The sequence below is a fragment of the Aethalodelphis obliquidens genome, unplaced genomic scaffold (genome assembly GCF_003676395.1).
Source record: "Aethalodelphis obliquidens isolate GAN/ISIS:26980383/991018 unplaced genomic scaffold, ASM367639v1 scaffold11, whole genome shotgun sequence".
Taxonomy (NCBI): domain Eukaryota; kingdom Metazoa; phylum Chordata; class Mammalia; order Artiodactyla; family Delphinidae; genus Aethalodelphis; species Aethalodelphis obliquidens.
Window position 1 is genome coordinate 2,857,422 of NW_020837955.1, and position 23,572 is coordinate 2,880,993.

General features: G+C 38.6%; 1 long non-coding RNA gene across 2 annotated transcripts in view; it reads right to left on the minus strand.

Moving 5' to 3' along the window:
- The window catches only part of LOC113623138 (uncharacterized), a 212,334-nt gene that overhangs the window by 74,502 nt on the left and 114,260 nt on the right, over positions 1-23,572 (minus strand). For both annotated transcript variants that reach the window (XR_003433793.1, XR_003433792.1), the window contains exon 3: positions 14,209-14,374. This is a non-coding gene — a long non-coding RNA (uncharacterized LOC113623138). The remainder of the gene's footprint in view (positions 1-14,208; positions 14,375-23,572) is intronic.

Sequence of the window (23,572 nt, forward strand, 5' to 3'; positions counted from 1 at the left end):
GCTTGCAACTCTCCTATTTTTCCCCTAAAAAAAAAAAAAAAAAAAAGGAAATACCAGCTAGTTTAGCTTTCCGGAGCTGTAAATAAAACTCCTGAGTGAGGAGATTCACCCAGTGGTGCCCAACACTTACACCTTGCTTTCTACCCTAAACCCTGGGAGGATCTGGTATTCAGTGTTAGATTTAAAAGATACCTTCTTTTATGCACTCTTAGTCCTGGAATCTCAATACGTTTTTGCATTTGAATGGCAGGATCCAGATAGCAGGAGAAAACAACAGTTGTGCTGGACAGTTCTGCCCCAGGGATTTAAAAACTCCCCCACCCTTTCTGGAAAGGTTTTAGCTAAGGATCTTGGTGACCTTGAGTTAGAACAAGAAACTATATTTCAGTATGAGGAAGACATTCTAATCGCCAGCCCCACCAAAGAGCTTTCCAACCATAATATAATTAATACCTTAAATCATCTGGCTGAGAGAGAGGATATAAAGTTTCAAACAAAAAGCCCAGATCTCCCTCCAGCAGATAGAATACTTAGGATTTAAAATAGAAAAGGGGCACAGGGCACTGTCTAAGGAGAGGAAAAAATTGCCAGATGGCATCCCCTAGTATGAGAAAATGGCTCCAAGGTTTCCTGGGGATGGTCGGGTCTGCCATATATAGATCCCCAACTTTGTCTTAATTGCTAAGCCCGTGTATAAGCGATTAAAAGAGAAGGAACTTGACCCTTTTAAGTGGACCCTTGATTGTAACCAGGAGTTCCTGGAACTGAAAAACCATCTCATGAGAGTCCCTGCATTAGCTTTACCCGACTTGAGCTGCCCCTACCATCAATATGTATATGAGACAGGAGGAACTGCCCTGGGGGTGCTTCCACAAAAATTGGGACCTCTAACTCAGGTTGTAGCTTACTTTTCTAATCAGTGGACCAAACTGGTAGAGGATGGTCCCCCCACTTGTGGGCTGTAGCTGCTACTTCTCAGTTCCTCAAAGAGGCTAACAAATTAACCTTTGGACAGCCTCTGACAATCTGGACCCCCCACTGCATCCGAGCAGGACCCTGTGGGACTCCTGCATGGAAGCCTTTGAAACAGTTGCTATTCAGGTAAGAGAGGGGATGCAGAGACGAGGGAGGAGCAGCCAAGAAACCATAGTGCAGCCTTGGGGCAGGGTTCTGGTTCCACCTCAAGGGATACACATAACAATATCTTTAAGCTCTTCTGAAGAAATAAAAACCCCACCAAATGGAAGATGTTCCAGAGAGAAGGTCACAGTTTGATAACCTCAAAGCTCATCAGGAGACTATCTAAGACCAGATTAAGGGAATGCAGGCCTTGCACACACCCTGATCCTTATCAGCAACTCTGTCCTTGAACCATTGCTATAAAACTCCTCGTCAAATCCTCCCAGGATGGGACACACAGTTTTTCCAGGGCACGAGCCTACTGTGTCCCCCTTTGCCTGGCAAAGCAATAAAGCTATTCTTTTCTACTTCACCCCAAACTCTGTCTCCGAGATTCAATTTGGCACCAGTGCACAGAGTTTTCGGCATCACCACCACCTCCAACCCCTCATAAAGGAAAGGGGGGAAGATTAGTTACTTCCTGGTCGAATCCCCCAAGTCCAAGCCATGCTTCTAGACAACACATCTGTGATTCTGAGGCCCTGTAATGTCCTTAACCCTGCCTACTTGCTACCTCAAGACAGGTCCAAAATTAATTCATAATTGTGAGGAAGTTATGGAACAAGTGTACTCCAGCAGGCCTGACTTAAAGATCTGCCCTATAGAGAATGAAGAATTGGAATGGTTCATTGATAGGAGCAGTTTTGTGAAAGAGGGAAAAGGAAAGGCAGTTTATGCCAGAGGTTTCCATCACAGAGTGCCAAATTAATTGCCTTAATCAGAGCATTAGAACTAGGGAAAAGAAAAGTTGTCAATATCTACACTGACTCTATATGCCTATTCAATCCTACATGCCCATGGGGCTATCTGGAAGAAGAGAGGAATGCTGACCTCAGGTAATAAACAGATTAAGAATGGGGAGGAAATTATGTTACTGCTGGAGGCTATACTCCAAAGGAGGTGGTGGTTACTCACTAGAGGCCATCAAAAGAGAGAAGCAGAAATAATAAGAGGAAATAACAGTGGATATGGCAGCTAAACAAGCAACAGAGGATGGGAACAGACTTCAAAAGCCACTCCTACTGGCTCTCCCAGACCCTAACTCCTACACTTCCATATATACACCAGAAGAAAGGAAAAAGGCTTTGAAATGGGGTTACTTTGAAAGCCCAGAATACCCGGGGTGGATGGTTAATGGTCATGAGCAGCAGTTCTTCCCATCAGCCATTGCATTCCAAGCCATCCAGGAAGCTCATCAGAGTACACATTACAGGCATGAGGCTCTATATCGATGGCTCAACAAGTCCATTACTATTCCCAATTTCTGTAGTCTCCTTAAAGAGGTGTTTGAAGCTTGCCTCCAGAATAACCCCAACACTCACCACCCCACACCAATGTCTTGGAACTGTCATGGCTCCTGTGAGTGTGTCATTTAGCTTGCTGATGTTTACAATGAGCGTATACTGAGGCTCAAGGTCTAGTGGAAGTTGACTTGTCCGCCATCTTGGATCCATTTGGTTCTAATCAGTTTATGTCATGTCCTTGGGCTATGTTATACTTTCAAAGGTTGTGCCCTGCTCTGCTTCCCTCCTGTTTCATTTGCACTCCACTTAGAGACCACAATCTTCAGGAAAAGTAGAAAGAACAAATCCAATCCTCATAAGAAACTTAGCCAAACTGTGTCAGGAGACTCATCAACCCTGATCTCCCTTCTTCCTAATGTACTTTTGAGAATGCAGATAGCCCCTAAGGGAAAGCTCAGGTTAAGTCTATATGAGCTTGTATACGGGAGACCCATTCCTAAAGAACCTGGTTATAAAGCCAACCTTAGGGAAATGTACTGACTAAAATATGCCTTACAGATAGGGGAAATAGCCAAAATTTTACATGCTTATGGGAATCAGGAATCACCTTCCCCTTCATACATGGGTTTACATCCTTTCTCTCCTGGGGATTGGGTTATTTGAGAACCTGGAAGGCTGGAAAGACATAAGACCAGTTAGATCCCAAGTGGACAGAACCTTATCTAGAAATCTTGACTACTCATTCTGTCTTAAAATTACAGGACATAATTCCATGGGTCCACCATTCCAGAGTGAAGACAGCACCAACGCCTGAGGAAAAGTTACTGAGCCACCCATTCAATACATCTGTGAACCTGTTACAGACATTAGGTTACTTTTCAAAAGGACAAATTTACTGATAGAAAAGTAATGTGGTGGATAGGCTTAGTATTTGGCCTTGTCATTGCTATTGCCTTACTTGGCTTCTGCTGTTCTACCAAACCCCCTCCTCCTGGAAAACATCTCCTCTGTTCATGCTAGATATAGGGAATATTAATACTGAAAGCGAGATGAATGTCTACCATTGTCTATACTTCTTAACTCTTTCTGCCCTATCTCTTACAACCATCAACGCAGAATGGGAAGTCAGTAGTAAATTTCTTGAGAATTACAGCCTGTGGATAAAATCGAGCCCAGTGCTGGATCTGTCACAACCACCCTTAAAGTGACACCTATAGATTCAAGGTATTACATTTTACTCCCCAAAATGACAACCTCACTCTCACCTTGGCTAACTAGGTCTACTAAAACCTATCTCTCTTGAAGTTCACATCCCATACTTAACACAGCTTCCCTGCTTGGACCTCACCCCTCACATTAACATCTCTAACGAATACAAGACACTCACTCTAAAGTGCCATCACTCTAACCAGACTTGCTGCCACCACCCCTATCAACAGCCCCTACCAAAGGGAGGAACTTCCAATAACACCCTAGGGCTTCTCTGGACTCTGTCCCATCAGAACAACCCCAACTCCTTTCCTTCTCTGGGATGAGCTCTAGCCTATCCTTGTTTAGATAATGCCTAATTTGGGGAACAAAACACGCTAGGTCAGCTAAGTTCTCAGAACCTAGGTGTAAGCATTCATAATGTCACTCAGCCCTGAGCTACAAGGGAAATAAGACCCATTCTAGCAGAAGTACGGATTGCTTTCAGACAGGCGGCCTCCTAAGGAGGTTTCACATACCATGAAACTACTTTACAAAACCTCACATGAGCCCTTGAGGAGTTATCCAAAAATACAGGGGATGCCTTATAAGGACTTACAAGGACTCCGTACTTCTACAGATTCCCTAGCAAATGTTGTCCTCAACAACAGTCTAGTCATTGAGTATCTCCTGGCTAAGTAAGGGGAAGTTTGCACAGTTATTAATAAAACCTGTTGCATGGATGTCAATAACTCTGGTCGGATTGAAGTAAATATAAAAAAGGTACATAAGCAAGTTCAGTGGTTACATAGATATAACACACAAGGTCCAGATCCAAGCTACATGTGGAATATGATAAAACAGAGCTTCCCCAGCTTAACCTGGTTTCTTCCATTTCTTGGCCCACCAACTGCTATTACCCTCCTGCTTATCTTTGGGCCTTGCCTCCTTAACTGCCTTGTCAACTTCATTAGTAAGTGGCTTGAAGCCACCAAACTTCAGATGATACTAACACAAGAGAACAAGCAACTGAGACTGCGGCCTGGAGACAATCAGACTTATTTTAGGTGAGTCAGGGAAGAGTTCTGCTCCTCAAATCTAGGGGAAAACTATGCCCATGTTCAGCAGGAAACAGCTTTAGAAGACAGAACTTCACCCTTCAGCATCCCTCAATAATGAGGAGCAGTCACAAGGGAAGGGAGGATTTTGTTGCCAGAGCTGCACCAGGTCCTTACTCAAACCCCATCAAGCCCCACTTTTAGTAGGAGTTAACATAAGTCTTTAAGTCAGACAGTCCAGAAATAAGAAAGGAAGCTATAGGGAGAGATAAACAAATAAACTAGATGGAACAAGCTGGGACCAAGATGGCCATGAATCTGATCTCCACAGACCCTGAGTCTCAATACATGCTGATTTTACTACTTTAGCATATTAAATGACATACCTACTGGTGGCCATGACCAGATATTAAGGACCAAAAAAGGATAAAAAGAAGGTGGCACCCCAAGCCTTCAAAAAGCCCTGCCCCTTCCCTGGTAGACTAACGCATATGCTTCCTTATCCCTCCTTCCTTTGTCTTTACTCTTTAAAATCAAATCTGTCTCACCACATGGCAATAAGTTGATCTATGAACTAAGCTCCTGCTTCTCCATTCTTTGGCCACTGAATAAAGCTTGTGCTGCATCTATCTCAGCTTCGATTTAGTTATTTGGCTACTTTGAACCCGAATGGAAAAAGAACCTTTACCCACTGAAGCAGGGAGCCTCAACCGGGCTAGGGCCTGAGCCAGTAGGACTTAATTTGGTAACAAGAGCTCTCTTCTTGGCTTGCAGATGATGGCTGCATCCTTCTTGTTTGTTATACCTTCACATAGGGGAGAGACGGGTTGGGGGGAGAGAGAAAGAGAGAGAGAGGAAAGAGAGAACAAATTCTCTGGTTTCTTCTTATAGGGATACAAATCCCATCATGGGGGTCTACCTCATGACCTAATTATCTCTAGCTGTGACTTTGTTTAATTAACATTTGTTAAGTAGAGCCCTGGGGTGTTAGATGGTGAGTCATGTTTCAACAAAAAGACTACAAGGGAATTGAAATAGATAAGTTTATTACTCACAGGTCCTGGAGGAGGTACATGGCACACGTGGAGGGGCCATGTGGGGAGGTCAAGGTGAGACAAGAGGCAAAGGGCCAGGATACACCACTAGATAAATGAAGAAAGGGTTCAGTTGCTATGATGGGATAAAAAAATGCCTGGAACTGGCTGACACCAAGTGGGTGGCTTTGAGAATAGTTCAGTCATTGACTTTTAGCTCATTATACGTTCATTATTATACTAAAAATCATCCCCCACCTTATGCCATGACAGTTCCGAGATGGACCATAAGAGGGATTATTCCCTCCTACTCATTAGCGTATGAAATTACTCAGTCTCTATAAACCAACAACCCCATGCCTTGGGGTCACTCTCACTTTCTGAGATGGTCTGCATTCTCCTACGGAGTGTGTATCTCTCTAATAAACCTGCTTTTGCTTTTCTTTAGGGATCTTAGTTCCCTGACCAGGGATTGAACCCAGGCCATGGCAGTGAAAGTGCCTAGTCTTAACCACTGGACCGCCAGGGAATTCCCTTAATATGACTTCTGATGGTGGTTGTGGTGCAGGGAGAATGGGAAAATAATGTTTTCGTAAACATATCTAAAATAGTCGCCCAGGGAGAAAGACTAGTTAATTGTTGGGTCTGCCATAAAAACTTTGGCTTACAACAACCATTATAGGTACAAATAGATATATATAACAAGAGCTTTACCAATTCAAACACATGGAAAAACCACCCCTCCACCGCAGCGATATGAGCTCGATAGACAATACCCCTGTCAGACACAATTCCTTGCTCAAGTTTAACTCTTTTTAAAAATGGGACTTATAACTTTTCTGTTAATGATGGCTACTTTTGTTATCCAGAAAACCATTCATGCTTCCTGCAGGTCCAGGGACGTGACTTTTCCCTCTCCTACAACAAAGGCAGGGTGCAGGCAGAAAGAGAGCACAGCATGACTAATAAGGTACATGCTTTTATTAGTGACCACAGGTAGAATGCTTTGGGGTTCCCATGCTAAGGCCAGATTGGTCAATGCAAACCAAAAAGAGTAGGATTTTAGTAAGATTCTTGGGGTGCACAACAGGAAGGCCCTGGGAGGTGGAGGAGAATGCTTGTCAAAATGGTGGTTGGTAGAGTCATACCAGAAACTTACATTTACTTGTGACTCTGCAGACTGTTATCTAGGGCATGAGCCCGCAGGAGAGGCTGGTGTCAATTCAAAGCCACACAAAATAGATGCTGAGGCATCAACAATATGGAGTAGGTGAGCTAAACTTAACACCTCCCAAAGACCTCATCTCCAGTTACCATCACATTGGGGTTACAACTTCAACAGATGAACTTTTGGGGGAACACAGTTCAGTTCACAGCAAGTGCTTATTATGTGAAACAGATACTGTTAAAAACAAAATTCAACTAAGTAAATTTTAAAGACCTTATTGGTTTTATTCAATGATTCATGAATTGGGGGCAATCCAATCTAGCAGACAGAAAGGAGCTCCAAAGAGCTGTACAAAATGAAAGACTTTTATAGGCAGAGGGAGCAGGAACAAGGAAGTTATACTATGCAAAAATATAGATTGGTTATTGCAAGGTCACATGCCTTACAGGGGATGTCAGGGGTCTAACAGGCAGATTACTTAACTAATGCTGATCAGGTGACTCCTGGTTTAAGATTCCTTTTCTGGGAGAGCCAAAACTGTAACTAAGTCAAATTTTGGTGACGTGGTGCTTAGTGTTAAGTGACTCTATTTGGGGCCTGTTGTCTTGTTTTTAACAATAAAGACCAAATACTGTACTTCTTTCATTGACTTTTTCTTTTAAGATAACTTCAGGGCATTCTCTTTATTGTGATTTATCAATGATCACCGTTCACTACAATGCTTTGTATACCCCCGCCCTGACAATGAGTCTTTCCTAGGAGGCAGGTCGCCAAGTTCATTGACTTTTTTGAAGACAGAAAAAAGATTTATTCTTTATATTTCTCATTAGGAAACATTCAGAGATGTTTGCTGGACAAAAAGGAAAAACAGTCCAGGTACACATGTGCAAACTCTTTATTGTAGAGAATGTTCCTAATCATGGTCTTATCACCATAGTTATACTTATGTTATACACCATAGCCTATAGTTATACACCATAGCCTATACTTAATGAATGTTAATGTTAATGATTGATTGACATTCTGACAATGTCAATGCAGGAATAAACTAAAGTCTTTGGAAGCTATGAGTAGGCAGGTTCTAGTTTTCTAGATGAATTGTGGGAGTGTAATCTGAGCACTACCCTGTAGAAGATGCACATGCAATGTATCATTGCTTTTCTCTGCAATTGATAAAACTGGCATAAATAGAATTAGAATAGAACCTCTTTTTAACATATAATCAAATAATGAAACTAAACAATGATCATCAATGGGCACTGATGTTACAAAAAAGTGAAACAACTAGGTAATATCTACCTCTTGATCGATGCACATAACACTGGTATGACATAGTGTACCAAAAAGAAAAGAAAGAAAAAAAGGACCTGAAACAAATAGACTGAGTCTATATATAAATCTAACTACCTAACAGTTTAGAGAAAGTGCAGGGGTGTATAAAATGATACCTCATAGCACGTAATTAGCAAAATTCAGAATGTGGGAACACTATAGGAAAAGTGATCCAATATCTTTAATAAATTAATTAAAACAGAAAAAAGAGGGAAAAACCATGTATGTTAAGCTGAGACTTAGCTAAATGCTGGTGCAAGAACTTTCTTTGGACAAAAATGGAAAAATTTGAACGCTGGTAGCATATTTAATTGTATTAATTATATTTTACTACTGTTTTTCAAGTATTATTGAAGTTATGTTATCTTAAAAAGTCATTTCCTTTAAATGTAAGCACATACATAAAGAAAAACTGTAATTTGTAGAATTAACTTCAAAACAATCCAGTTTAGAAGCATAAAACAGGATTGTGGATTTTTTGATAGCTTGGTAATGACTACATGGGGGTTCATTGTCATATTTGCTCTAGTTTTGTTTATGTTTTAAGTTTTTCCACCAGAGGACAAACATAATATTAGAACTATGACTGTCAGCATTATCTTCAGGGGGAAAAAGCTTATTAGGAGCCTAGCTGTATAACCGTCATATATATATATATATATATATATACACACACACACACACACACACCCCCCTTCTGGGCTTCATGAATAACGATTTTGGAAATGGGCAAGTTTCTTTATTATTAAAATAAATAACTCCTCTGGCAATTTTAATGTGTTGCCAGAAAGTTGAAATTAAATAAATCTAAACCTCCCCATCTAATATCTAGCTTACAGAAAATGCAAGGGGCAGGGGAACATGTTAAATAACACCCTGAGTATGCAGTCAATAAAACCCACAATGAAGGAACTTTAGAGTACAATTGATGCAGTAGTATTTTTCAAAAACAACGTAATAAACAAAAGGTGGTGGTTGAGTAGAGACACATCAGTCAAATAAAATATGTAAATATTGTTTAATCAATTCACATGCTATTCTCATCTCTGTGGGGAAAACACAAAAGGAAGAAAACATTGGAAACTATTTTTTTCTTTCTGACTACAATCATTCTAACCCTTAATTACCTTGTTTTTCCCCCAACAGAGGCATATTTATAATCAATTCTTTATCGACTGAGCATTGTCTGACTTTCAGTAAGCCACATAACCTTAGATAAGCCACATAACGCTTACCACAACCTAAGTTTTGTAGGAGGTATTCCTGCAGGGGTAGTCATATGCAATATTTTAGTAATAAACCGCCTTGCTCATTGCCCAGGAGAACACAAGCATTTTTTTTCACAACGTCCCAAGGCCTTTGAGAATGCCCTACAAGTAGTAGGTGCTTAATGAATGTTTGTTGAATAACTACATAAATTGAAGAATAAATGAAGCTTCTCATCATTAGTAAGCATAAAACTTCTATAAGTTTAGCAGCAAGATCAGTCCTTTTCAGGAAGTGAAGTGGTGATCTAATAACTGATATAACGAGAATTAAGTGCACAAATTAAATATTGCCACATAACAAACAACTCAAAACTTAATAGCCTGAAACAACAATAATAAACATGGCTCAGGAGTCTACAGCTCACTTGAGTTTGCTTATATAACCAGAGTTTACAACTTCACTAAATTTAAAAGTGATACACAATTTTTTGGTGGGTGGGGTAGAGTTGCTTTACAATGTTGTGTTAGTTTCTTCTGTACAGCTAAGTGAATCAGCTATAGGTATACATATATCCTCTCCCTCTTGGGCCTCCCTCCCACTCCCTCTCCCATCCCATCCATCTAGGTCACCACAGAACACTGAGCTGAGCTCCCTGTGCTATACAGCAGGTTCCCATTAGCTGTTTTACACATGGTAGTGTATATATGTCAATCCCAATCTCCCAATTCATCGCACCCCCCACTTCTGCACCCCACGTCCACATGTCCATTCGCTATGTCTGGGTCTCTATTCCTGCCCTGCAAATAGGTTCATCTGTACCATTTTCCTAGATTCCACATATATTCGTTAATATATGATATTTGTTGTTCTTTTTCTGACTTACTTCACTCTGTATGACAGACTCTAGGTCCATCTACATCTCTACAAATGATCTAATTTTGTTCCTTTTCATGGCTGAGTAATATTCTATTGTATATATGTACCACATCTTCTTTATCCATTCATCTGTTGATGGACACTTATGAAATGTCCATGTCCTGGCTATTGTAAATAGTGCTGCAATGAACATTGGGGTGCATGTGTCTTCACAAATTTTTATCTAATATACCATTCATGTTTCAATTTTGTCACTTGGCTCAATGTGTTTCATTGTATTTGTTTTCCTCCAGTATGTGATGTTGGAATAGGTCATTGAAAGGATGTGACCATCAGTTGTCCCATGAGCTGGACCTGGGCAATCAACCTCCCCTCTCTTTGGAGTGTATGTTCTACCCATAGTGGGAGCCGTTTCAAGGATGCAGCCTTGAGAGAGCACTGTGTTGTTGAGACCATCTGGATGGTATATGTGACTGAACCCAGTTAAGGCCTCTGTATAACTTTTAAGATTCTGGCAGGCAGGTGTAGAGATCTACTCGCCTTATGGCCACCCAAGACAAGCCTCATATATAAGTTCTCTTGCTTGTTAAACCTGACACCTATCAATATTGAGGGGTCTGCCTCTTTCTTCAGTCTCTTCTTGCTGTTTGTGTTAGGGGTCAGGAGACCAACACGCAAGGCCCTGCATGTAAGTGTCATGTCTTCATCTATTTTAATTTTTAAAGTTTCACACAGCCTTTTTTGCTCCTACAATATTGATACAGTTAAAGAATACATTCTATTTTGGGTCAGTCTAAAGCTTTCTCAGTACTAGAATCAGATGCATTTCTTGCCTGAATACCTTATAAGAATTATCTTGTCTTTGTTAGAATATCATACCTGGAAGTGTCCATCTATGCTTCATTGATGATTTAATTATTGATTGCCTGTTTGATTTCTCAACTTTGTAGCTACTATTTTTTTTCCCCTTGCAACTTATTAGTGATCTGTAGAGTGACATTTTAAGATCATGTAAGACGTAATATTATTTTTTCTTCTTAGCCTATTGCTTTTTTATTATTATGTAATATTATTTCTCACTATTTTCAATTTTTCCTTGAGCTCTATTTTTATCCTAAAATATTTTTGCTACATCAGATTTTATGAATCAATTATTGATTAATTAATACTTATTGATTTTTTTGATGAAATGATCGATTTCCTATTGTGTCCATTTTAGATATTTTCTTCATTTTGAAAATTTCATTTTATACTTCTCTCTTGCAAACGAACGATAAGGCAAATTTTTTTTGTCCAACTAGTGATTGAAAAATTACACAAGTTGGGATTCCTTATATCTTTAGAATTCTTACCATATTTATAATTTTTGCTTTCTGTTTACCCACCTCTTTTATCTTTTTCTTCTCTCCTGACTTTTCTTCAATTTTCTTTTCCATATATTCTTCCCTTCTACTTTCTACACTTCTCATTATAAACTGTAAAATATGTTACTGTGTGGTTATTCTTTAAAATCCTACATACATAGCCATAAATACTTATTATGATGTGAAAAACAATTCACTACTTTTGTCATCTTCAGAAACACAACCTAGATGTTATCAAGCTTTAACTATCAGGGAAAAACTTTTATGCTCACTTCTATCTTCTATTGTTTTAATACATCATTAGTTTTAACTTAAAAGAAGTTTCTTAACACTGAATATGTTCATGTTTCTTGGAATTTTAGTGTTCAAGCTTCACTTTAACTACATTTTTTTTCTTTTGCTCTATTGCTTCTTTCCTTTCCTCTAATCTTTCCTCTTCCCCCTCCCTCCCCTTTGTTAAGTTTCTTCCATTCTCTCTAACAGACCTGAGTTCAGAACCCAGTCTCTTAAAGGCATTTTAAAAAATGATGCCCTTGGATGATGTGAAGATACTGTAGATTCATTCACAAGTCTAGTTGGTAACTTGGCTTAGTTCTGTTTACAACGCTATATCTTTATATTCCAGAGATGCCTGGTTATAGTTTAAAACAGAGATTTGGTTTCAGGATCCTTCTGGGAATTACAATGCTTCACTTCACTTTCTGGATTTACCTAGTGAGCCAGGCTTGCCTCGTCATCCAAGGGAAAACTCTTAACTATTGTTACCTGGTAGAAGCCCAATTCCCAGCTGCCACTGGCTGCCTCCAGACCCTGAGCCCACAAGATCAATGGTTTCACCTCTAATTATTTCTTGTCATTTTTATATATGTTTAATTTCTGTCTTTCTTTGGATCCAGCTATGCCATTTTCATATTATAATAACCCACCATTATAATTGCTAGTTATACTGACCTTATCTCTTGAGTTTCTCTGTTCTTTTTAGATCTTGGCTACTTTATTATCTCCTGGGCCTTGGTTTGTAACACCACAGATACACTTTGTGGCCCTCAAATTAGCCTCTTAAAGCCAACACATTCTTCTTGGTTTTAGTGAACAGAAAGAATTTGTTGATTCTGTAATTCTGGCCCCTTGAATGGCAGGAGTCCTTTGACAGGTAGAAATCAGAGCTATCAATTCTCTTATTTTAGTTGAAGTTTCTTTAATTAGCATAGGTTATATTATTCTTATGAATTGCATATTCCCTAAAGTCTTTGAAAAGGGAAATAAAAATCTTTTTTATGTAAAAGAGTTATCAAATTATAACTTTTTTCTTCCAGAATGATTGAACTGAAATTTTCTAAGTGTGAGCATAATGGCCAATTATTCTGAGCAATTATCTTTTATTTTGTTTCTTCTCCAGAGTCTACATCATAGTGTGGCTAGAATCATCATTTGCTTCATTTATTTGTTTCTTCTTTTGTGGCAAACTTGTTCTATTTCTCTTTCCCTCCCCCCCAGTTCACTAATGCCCTAATATTTAAATGTTTGTTAATAGTTTAAGATTTTCTTGAGTTTTAAATTTTTATTTAATTTTTTTTTGGTCATATGTTATGGTACTTCTTATCCATTATTGCTGTTAAAATGCAGGTTTCATTAGGTTAATGAAAGAATCTACTGACATTCAGGATCCCATGTCTGTGGACTAGTTGGTTAAATTACCTAAGTAAAACATAGCTGAAGTAATAATTTTAGAGAAATTAGACACAGAATGGGAGAGTTTGGATTAAGAGCTTTAATAAATTTCTCTCCTCTTAGAGTGCAGCTGCGGGATTAAAGGGAATTTCATAGAGCTGGGATTTGTTAGAAAGTTACTGAATGCTAAAAGAAAGATGATAAAAAGGGGGAGGGCAAGGGTTCAGGTTCATCTGGGCAACATGAATAGGTAGATAATTTCCTTCAATGTTTTGCCAGTTTGCCTAGTTGAGTTTACAATTTTATATGGCTTTAGGTCTTATTTACGATGTTCTGAGTGGATTTTTATAAAAATGGAAATAGTTGCTCATACTTTGCATAAGATTTGAAGTTTTCAGTGTTAACAGTGACAATAACATACTAGCTCACAGTCATTGAGCATTTACTATATGCAATGCCCTGTGCTCAGCATTTGCAATATATACCTACCCATGAAGTAGTTGCTCTGAGCAAAACAGCTAGTAAGCAGCAGGGCCAGGAGTCAATCCTAGGTCTGTGAACAAGAAATGTTTCCTCATTCTCTCATGCCCTTTCTATAAGTACTTTACACATTTATGATGATGTACCCTGTAGCCTTTCTGAACTCTACTCATCCAGACACAGCAGTTTGAACCTTAGTTGGATGCCTGAGAATGTGAAATTGATGGTTGGTGGCACTGGTGCAGGGAGAGCATGTAGCTTTAGAGCTAGAAAAGCTACTTTCTATCATATAATTGGAGAGCCAAAAAGAGTGACTGACCCTTGAGAAGGGAGGAGGTGTTATTCATCACACTATCCTAGATAAGTGTCCCTTATCATGGTAGTAAATAATCCAGGTAGGCTTACCTTAAACCTTGGAAGGATTCCTGTCTCCAGGGAAAGAGATGTTGCCAGAGCGGCTGCAGCAGAGTGTGTCAGAAAGGAAGAGCCAGCCCGCAGAGATGAGTCCAACACCAAACGGGGCTGCCCAGAGAACTGGATCTGCATCTGATTGACAGATGGCAGTCAAAGCCTGAGAAAGAAGAAATAAATATCAACGTGGCTGATTTGAGACACCCGGCGTTTAGACCCTGGGGAAATCCTATCAGCACATCTCTGAGGAATGCTTTACTAGTTTAGATATTTAACAAGGACACAGAGGTTTTCACTGAGGTGAGGATGATGCATAGAAAATGCACCCTGGAGTCCATCTCTAAGATTTGTCTCAGTTAAGCCCAGTTCAGTTGCCTTTTACAGAGATCACAGTGGGAGGATTGTGATTAAAAAACCAAAGGGGTATTTTATAAAACTCTCTATAAGATATCTGGGTATAAACAGCCATCATGTAATAATTTTTAAAAAACCAACACTGATTATCAATATTATTCTACTAACATAAGAGGCCCAAACAAGAAAATGAAGAAACTTTGCCAAGGACACTATGCTGTTTTGACAGCTTGTGAGATCTATTGTCTCAAAATTGTAGGGTGCCATTCCTATCAAGCCCATAAGTGTTTTATTTTGCTTACAGAAGATGGAGAATATTTTAAAAATATTTTAACTATGAAATAGAGAACATATACAGGAAAGTACATAAAACAAATTTACATTTTAACAAATAGACATAATAGCCAAGAAATATAACATTTCCAACATTCCATAAGACCACAGTAAGTACACTTTCCCCACATAGGGTAACTACTATCTTAAATTTGCTTTCCTCGTAGTTTTAGTAACTACGTATGCCTTCAAAAATATATAGTTTACTTTTTAAACACTTTATGTGAAGGTAATATATATTTAAATGGGATATCATTTTTTATACATTTTTTCTTTCCCACAACAGTGCTTATAGAATTTGAGAAAGACATATTCATGTAATTAATATAATTTGTTATTTACCAGGTTACTGTACCGAAGCTTCAAATCAAAGTGTAGGGTAGAAAAATCAAGGTATCAACTAAGGTACAAATTTATGGAAAGTTTTTTTCTGGGGCAATGGGGGACTCTGTATTACACATCTCTCAATCTTACAAGCTATGATAATTGCCATTACAAAGTTTAGCATGCTAGAATAATTTATATTTGTGAATGCATGGTTGGATGGTTGTCTCCCAAATGGCAATATGTAATGGACTTTCAGTCCCAAGATTGGAGTCAATTTTTTTTTAGATCCCAAAGAAGATTCTTTATTTTTACCTCCACCTTTCTGCTATTCAATTAGTATGTACACTTCTGGGTACCTTCAAAAACAAACAAACAAAAAAAAGCAAACACAACAAAACTTGCTTGAATAAGATACCAAGTGATTTGGATAGAGTTATCCTACATCAGATATCAGATTCATCAAGAGTCCTTTCAGTAGCTACTAAAATATACATTAAAAAAAATGTATATGTGAAGCTTGCATATACAACCTGAGTTTCTCTTGACCACTCCAACTTATGAATAGTAAGGATTCACAGTTTTAGTAATAATTAAATTCATCTAACACTCACCTGTACTTTTTTTTTTTTTTGCAGTATGCGGGACTCTCACTGTTGTGGCCTCTCCCGTTGCGGAGCACAGGCTCTGGACGCGCAGGCTCAGCGGCCATGGCTCACGGGCCCAGCCGTTCCGCAGCATATGGGATCTTCCCGGACCAGGGCACGAACCCGTGTTCCCTGCATCGGCAGGCGGACTCTCAACCACTGCGCCACCAGGGAAGCCCTCACCTGTACTTTTAATGCAATATTTTAGTCCACCTTAGGGTCACCTCCAGGTATTTCTGGGAAGTATACTCAAGTATTTCTTGAGGGGTCTGACATCCTCTCTTCCTGCTAAGCAATAGTGCTGTGCCATTGTCTCCTGCTCAACATTCACAGATTGCTGCTTTGTTCATTGGACAACAATATCATCTTATGGAGATGAGGAACCACGTTCCTTAGGATGGTAAACTCTTTGGTGTTCTGCTGCAAAGTGAATCCTAGCACTCCTTTAGTTTTACTTAGTGTTAGTTCATAACCATCCTCATCCTCCTCCTCATCATCATTTTATGCTTATTTACCCTAAAGCTGCTGTACAGAATTTTTAGTGAACAAGGTTTTTAAATTTCCATCAACAGGTTTATTGTGGTTTGTAGGCCTAAGATATGAATCAATGAGGGGCTGATCTATTCTGGGAGACAAATATTAGTGGCAAAGACAAAGATGTGCTCAAAATTGACCCTTTTCTCTGAAGACTAAGACTTTCTTAGTCAGATAACATGAGTTCTTCCCTGAGACTTAGTACAAACTCACAAGACTCTTTAGTCTTCATGCCACATACCAGTCTGACAAATGCTCTAGAGATTTCTTAATCCAATGGATGCAGGATTAGCTCAAGTGGGATGCCAAGTGTGCAAACATTTGCTATTTTTTTTTAAATTTTTATTGGAGTATAGTTGATTAACAATGTTGTGTTAGTTTCAGGTGCACAGCAAAGTGAATCAGCCATAGATATACACATATCCAGTCCTTTTTAGATTCTTTTCCCATATAGACCATAACAGAGTATTGAGTAGAGTTCCCTGTGCTATACAGTAGGTCCTTATTAGTTATCTATTTTATATATAGTAGTGTGTTCTATGGTTTTAACTGAGTCCACCATTGAGAGGTTGGAGATATGCTACAGTATATGTTGCCATGGCTACCAGCAAGCTCTTTCACTTATTTGCCTTTCTGTTTGTGAGAGTTCAGTTCTAGCTTTATTAAAATAGGACAAAAAATAAGGTGAGAAGTAGACTAAGGGATAGGTAATTCTGGCCAAACACATAGTTGAAGAGGCCAAGTAGTCAATATGAATAAATCACATACTGTGTTCACAATAATACTGATCCAATAATATTTTCACTAGAAATTCTGCTATATTATTCTAGTACACATTTTGCTACTACAAATACATGTTGGGGAAGTATGGTGCAATGGAAATGAAACTTGGTTTTGAGTCCCATCTCTGCCATTGCCTTCCTGTATCACCATGTGCTGCCCATTTCTCCTTTCCTGGCCTAAGTTCTTTAACTATCAAAAAAATAAAAGTTTGGGCTTCCCTGGTGGCACAGTGGTTGAGAGTCCGCCTGCCGATGCAGGCCAAACGGGTTCGTGCCCTGGTCTGGGAAGATCCCACATGCAGCAGAGCGGCGAGGCCCGTGAGCCATGGCCGCTGAGCCTGAGCGTCTGGTGCCTGTGCTCTGCAACAGGAGAGGCAGTGGGAGGCCCGCAAACCGCAAAAAAAAAAAAAAAAAAAAAGAAAGTTTGAAGTAAGTGATAGTTTGAGGTCTATATAGTCGTCACAGTCTATGAAACCCACCATTTCGCATGCTGAACCAATCTATTGAAAATTATACTTAGATCTGTCAGTGAAAGTTGACTACAGAATTTTTTGCCTTTTAATGACCATTTAAAATACTTGGTCCACACAAGAGAAAGTAAGTTTTTCACAGAAAAGTTAAGCTTTTGGAAAATCGCATAGTATATATTGAAGAACATTAGACATTTATACACTGTATTTTCTTGCATTGATATGACCAACATTTCTTTATACTATAAAATTTATAGTACTAATATAGAAGACCAAAAGTGCCTCTTTCAAATCACATACAAAGCTGAAGTTCATATCAAAGAGTTTGCTTTTCTTACGCATTTTTTTAAGCCAACAACGCTGTATTGATATGGAGGAATCATGAAAGAAGATGAAGAAAACAATGAGGGGAGAGTAGCATTCTTCATCTTATTGCTAATAAACAGCCAATTGTTTATTAAAACTCCCTTTGACTTTAATCTGGAATAAGTGGATTTTAAATATGATTCATCCAGACACAGCTTTTACTGGGTTGGCCAAAAAGTTCGGGTTTTTCCATAACAACTTACAGAAAAACCCGAACGAACTTTTTGGCCAATCCCCAGTAGACTCATAACTGTTGTCTTGGAATTAATATGTCAGCAGAGCTAAATGTGTTTTTCTAATACTCAGAGGTCCTTAGGAGCTGACTGCTAGAATATTAAGAATTTTAAGTTATTTAATTCAATCCCTTGGTCTGATTCCTCCTGCTCTGGTAAGATAAGTACTGACCTAGGTGACGTAAAACAGTTTATTGCTGAATTCCTGAACTATGGAATTCCCTAGAAGAATCCAGGAAAGCAGTGATGATTTTAAATTAACCTCGAGATAGCTGAATTTAATAAAGTAAAATGGCATAATTACTAGCCAAATGAAAACATGTTTTATATGCTCTGAAATCATTAAAGGTAGTTGTGATTTTAAAAGAAAGTCACAAATACAGGTACATGTGGAGAGAATAAGCTTTTTATTGGGTCCTTAAAATAATTTATCATCTGATACATAGGTATATTGAGAAAGAAAAATATTTGTTTCACACCTCCTTAAAAATGTATTTCTGAATTTAGGGTAATAAATCTTTGCATACTAAGTCATTGTAATTCCACATTTCTCTGCAATGTTCTCCATGAACTCAAAATACGATGCTAAGGTAAGAATTTTTTTGCAAGATTTTTGTTCTGAATTTCAAAATTTAAGATTTGGGAGAGAGTTTATTGATCACTGAAAAAAGACTGTTGTCAATAAAACAGTAATTTGTATTTTAAGCCATAATCACATAAGAGCTTCTGCTGCTGCTGAGAGCTATTGATTGCAGCCTGAAGGGTTCACTCTTTGCTTTTTTAAGGTCTTACAACCATTGCTTTCTGTTGTTAATGAGGCTGAGTTCCATTCTGTGACCCATGCACAGCTCTCACTGATGTGGATGATTGAAAGCCGTTTCCTTCATGAAACTCCCTTGGGTTCCCTGACCTGCACTATGTAATCACCAGGGAATCATACCATACAGAGAAACTTCAGTTCTTTTTGAAGATTGTTACTGCATAAGGTGTATTTAATTAATTGCAATTACTGTTAAATTTAACCTGATATATGAAAAGGGCCATTTGTAGTATCAATACCATATATTTTAAGCAAAGGCATGCTAGTGCCTTTAGAGAGATGCTAGTGTGCAATTGTATCAGTCAAGAAGACTAGGTTATGCTGCAGTTGTAAATAATCCTTACGGTCTTGAGGGCTAAGTAAAAACAAGTGTTAATTTCTTGCTCACACTGCATGTCCATCACTGGCTGGCTGGAGGGCATCCTCTCTGTTTTCTTCATTTTGAGAAGAAGGCTAATGAAATAATCAACATCTGTTGCAGCCATCAAGCCATCACATTACAGCCTCCCAGTGGCCAGTGAGCCCTGAGGGAACTCAGGATGGAAACAAATGGCCACTGCTCCAGTCACCCCCACCCCCTACCCTGTACAGTGCAGCCTGAGGAGACTCATGATGAGAAAACAGAGGACACTGGCCCCAGATATCTGAGGTGCATATCAAAGGAATGATTTCAGTGAGCCCAGACTCTTGCATCTTCTCATACAGAGAAAAGCACTAAATTCCTTAACTTGAGATATCTGGTTTTGTTTAATTAACAGTAATCTTTTGATGTTCCAGCTACTTGGTCTTTTGTTGCAAAAACTCCTATGTATCCTGGCTCCACCTTTGCCTCTTCGGATCAGCCTCTTGGAATTATCTGACATGCTGAGTCCCAGGCTTAAGTCCTCAGTTTTGTCAGCCAAATAAAACCTAACTCTCAACTTTTTGGCTGTGCATTTTTTTCAGTTGACAGTTGCCAAGATAGAGAAAAAGAAAACATGAACTTGTGTCCTGGCTCTTAAAACTCCCATCCAGGAGTGACATAAGACTCTGCTTACATTGTACTGGCCAAATAAAATTATATGGCCATATTTGCCTTGAATGAGGGCAATGAAAATATTTGTTCATAAATATTTTGCAATGACTACTAGAGTTATGTGCATATTAGTGTACTATTTAGGAATGTTTTTTCTGAGGATTAGTGACTGTGGGTAGAAATTTACATGCCTTAATTTTATGGAAGGATTACTCAGGATTTATCCAAGGCAGGATTTATCCAAGGCAGTATAAGTGCACACTATAATAAGCTTTGTTAAAACAGAATCTGGAACCTCTGCTGATTACTAGAAATGCCCATTTTAGACACCAAAATCTTCATTATAGTTGCCCTTTGAGTTATTCTGGTTTTGATATCTATTTTTAAAATGTTTGGAGGGATTATTTAATTTGGGATTTTAATGATACGAAAGTATTCACTGTTAATTGTTGAACACAGAGCCTATAAAGAGAATCTTGAACAGTTTACTGAACAGTTAATATTAATAGATATGTGCATCAAGCTAAAACTGATGAGCCGTCTCCTCCTGTTTCCATTTCAAATCCTAGCCAAAACCTTGATGAGGAATGGCTAGAGCCCCTCAATCTCTTCATTATCCTAATTTTACTTTCAGGCTATCTCTTCCTTTATGCAGTTTTAGCTATACATATTGTATTGTTTGCATGTTATCAAGGCTTTCAGTGTTAATTCTGAAAATTCCTAATATCTCCAGCTGCGTCAGACTTGACTAGAGACCTAAGCAACACCACTTTATGACTTGCATACTTCTGCTCACTGAAAAGAATTTAAAGTTTTCTTTTGTCCAATACACTCTGAGAAATGCCTGCTGGTGCCTTCTCTCTGTTTGATTTGCTTTCCTCTGTATTTCTCTCGATCACCTCAATTACTTCCACTGTGTCTCCTCTACAGTTCTTGACATTTTTTTTTGTGTGGAAGAGATCAGTTTTCATGTTGTGAACATGACCTCAGAAACACTGCCTTTCATTGCTTGAAAATCCCACTCTGGGACAATAGGTAGGTTGCATTATAAAATACCTTGCCTGAATACAAACATTTTAGGTCTTTTTTTGTATAATGGTTCAATTACTCTTGTGGGTAAGCTCCATTTGTTCCAAAGCTAATGCTATTGATGTATAATACTATTTATCTAGTTCATCAATTTGCAAACAACATTTTCTATGATATTTGAACATTTTTTCTGGGCTCCTAGTCCTAGAGAATATGTTTGAATATGTTTTAAGTAGGATCCTAGGAACTATTTTTAACAAAGTTATTCAAGATACTCTCATGACACCACTGCCTTTCATCTAGATATATTACCCCAAGGATGTAATCTAACTATTGTGTGTTTCTTGTTGTGAATGAAGAAACTAAAGTACATGCAGCAAAATACAGAAATCAAGATCTTAGAGTACAGCAGAGGCAAATCCTAGCTATGACATAACAATTGTGTGATCATGGGTGAGTCATGGGTGAGTTACTGACCTCTAGTTTCCTCACCTTGCTGACCTCCAGTTTCCTCATCTGTGAAAGTAGGAAGATCTTACAGGGCAGTCGAAATATTTAAGTGAGTACATATACGTAAAGTACTTAGCACATTTCTTGGCACATATTAAGAATCAATATTGATTGTTTTTATTGTCTTTGACATTTTTTCCTTTGTTCTCATCTTTCTGGGCCTCTTGGCCAGATCTCACACAAAAAATAAATTCAATAAATTATGGGAGAAAACTGCCATAAATATATTTGTGTTTTTTTGTATCATATCATATGGTTCTTCTCTTGAGGTTCCATCAGTGGCTCTATCTATTAGCATTTACAGCCGATGATGTTGGTGCCCTACCCAGATACCTCTATTGAGCTGGCACACCATGTCTCAGCTGTCTGTTTTAGCTGCCAATAGTTCCCACCTTCACCTTTCCTGGAGAATAGCCTTTGGCTGAATGAGCCACCTTTCTTGGAGTTGTCTAGTAAGTTACACCCTCTTCTCCCTCTCTTCATGGCTGATGCCGGGTATAACATCAGCTTTCTTGTCTCTGGGCAAGACACAACTCATGCTCCAGAGCTATACTTGGAATCAGTCTGAGATTAAAACTTCCAAAATAACATATTCGCTGTATTGCTTTCCCTGACCTGTCCTGTTTCCCTTGCCCTATTGCAGGTTTCTCCTGAGGACATCCCTTCAATAAATCCCTCATCAGGCTCTGCCTCTAGGGAACTTGATCCAAGACAATGCTCATAGTGTTTTCTTGGCAAGACAGGCTCAGGGTCAGGAATACCACCAAAGAGAAAACCACTGGATTCTTTAACATGGCACCTCAGCGTGAATCACCTATTACATTGTCTGACATATGGCAAAGATTCAAACATACTTGTTTAATGAATACGAAAGAGTCCTTCATTAAACGAAAAACCAAATCTCAAAACTTCCCTAGTCCTTGCTATGCTAAGCCTAGCTGGTGAAAACTTATCCCTTTGCAAAGAGATAAACCAAGTCTTCCAGCAGGCACTACAGAATCACTGAAGTGAATCTGGCACAGTAAAACCTCTGAAAGTTGAGTAACTACTTTTCAACAAGTGGGTACTTATCTACTAGGTAAGAGGATTGACTAAAATGAGTGTTGTTTATGAGACTTTCTTGTCTTTCAGACTCCAAATTCTACAAGGGACAATAGAGTATGGTTTGTTGTAAATACATTTACATTTATGGTTTGTTGTAAATACATGTAAATACATTTCTCAAGTGCCTTGAGAAATCATTATTCGCAGCAGAGGAAGTCCAGCACCCTGGGTTCTCTTCGCTGCACCTACCCTGTGCTTTGGCCTTGCCTCTTTGTACTTTTCCCTCAGTTTAATTAACAACAATAATTATCATAAAGCTAATGTTTAGTGAACATTCACCAGGGCCTTATATGTTTTATTTAATTTAAAACTTTCAGTAATGATATGAGGTAAACACAGACTATTGTTTTGGAAGAGTGACAACTTCTGTGGTAAACAGGGGAGTCTAATGAGCAGTGACAGTCATAAATCTATCTTTTTGATGTTGCGTAAGTGAGATGAATAATGTATCAGTGATAAAATGTATTGACCAGAATGGAAGCTGTTATTTGCATAAGACTGTGGGAGTCTTATTTTTTCCATTGGTAAAAATGACATAGCAGGAGATAGGTGTGGCTTTAGCATGTGACATTAACTTGGAAAAGGCAATGACTTTATATCACCCATACCTTTTTACAATAGTGGGTAACAAACGGGCTGTCATTTCTGACATGTGGGGCATTATCACCAAGTTACATGGTGGTTATGTGATTCATAGAATGAAATTTACTTTTCAATAGTTCTATGAAGAATCGCTTAACCTGGGTGCTGTTATTAATTAAAATGAAGAAACATTAAATTTATTTTCTAGCAGCTTACATATTATGTATCAAAATTAGGTTATGATTTCTGGAAAAA